The following is an 873-nucleotide window of genomic DNA, read 5'->3' on the forward strand; positions in this document are numbered from 1 at the left end:
CCGGCGTCCCCCCGCGGGGGCCGGGGGCAGGGGCCGGCGGCAGGGGCCGGCAACCCCGTCAGAGCCGCGCTGGGAGCGTAGGGCGGCTGGGAGAGGGAAACGTCTAGGCCCGGGCTGGGGCGGAGGGGCCCTGGGGGAGGAGGCGTACTTACCGGCGAGTGCGGCAGGGCTGGGGTTGGAGTGGGTGAAGAAGGAGCTAGGAGCCCTTTAGCGCTCCCCCCTTTGCCGCCGCCGGGGCCGTGCGTACACAGGGCTGCTCCTGGGCCTATGCTGATGGTAGCAGCTCGAGGCCTCCTTAGGAAGCGGCTCGCTCCTGTAGGGAATGCAACCTTCTGGAGGCTGGCAACCTTTTGTCGTTGTCTTACGGGGATCTCTCTTTAAGGGAGTGGAGCAGATCGCAAAGGGCCGTCTGGGTGCCTGGGTGCTACGACCCGTGTGTGATGCTGAACGCTTCTGTTGGCGGAGTCCAGCTGCTGGGCAGCACCTGATCGCAGGGCTGTCTGCTCCCTGCACGTAGGGCATCAGCTCAGTTTTTTATCTGCCGGACTCTTTCCAGTTTGTGTCTATGCGGGTGATTCCTACTGAGAATTTTCTTGTTTACTAGCTGGCCCAGTCAAATCTATCAATGCAAAAGGCCTTTTTTTTTTTTTGTTACTTGTTTCTATTCTGCCTGCCATTCCTAATGATCAACAATACGTACAATTTCTGTACTCTTTTTCTGGTATAGTCTGCTGTAAGAGACAGCCTCCACCTAATTCTTGAATGGCCTGATATTTATAAGCAGTGTTCTCAGAAGGGACGCACTGCGTCTTACCCTGAAAGCAGTATCTCTGAATTTTATCTCCTTTGCTTTCTGCTTTATAATCTAAATTG

Source organism: Aptenodytes forsteri, unplaced genomic scaffold (assembly GCF_000699145.1).
Source record: "Aptenodytes forsteri isolate BGI_AS27 unplaced genomic scaffold, ASM69914v1 Scaffold286, whole genome shotgun sequence".
NCBI lineage: Eukaryota > Metazoa > Chordata > Aves > Sphenisciformes > Spheniscidae > Aptenodytes > Aptenodytes forsteri.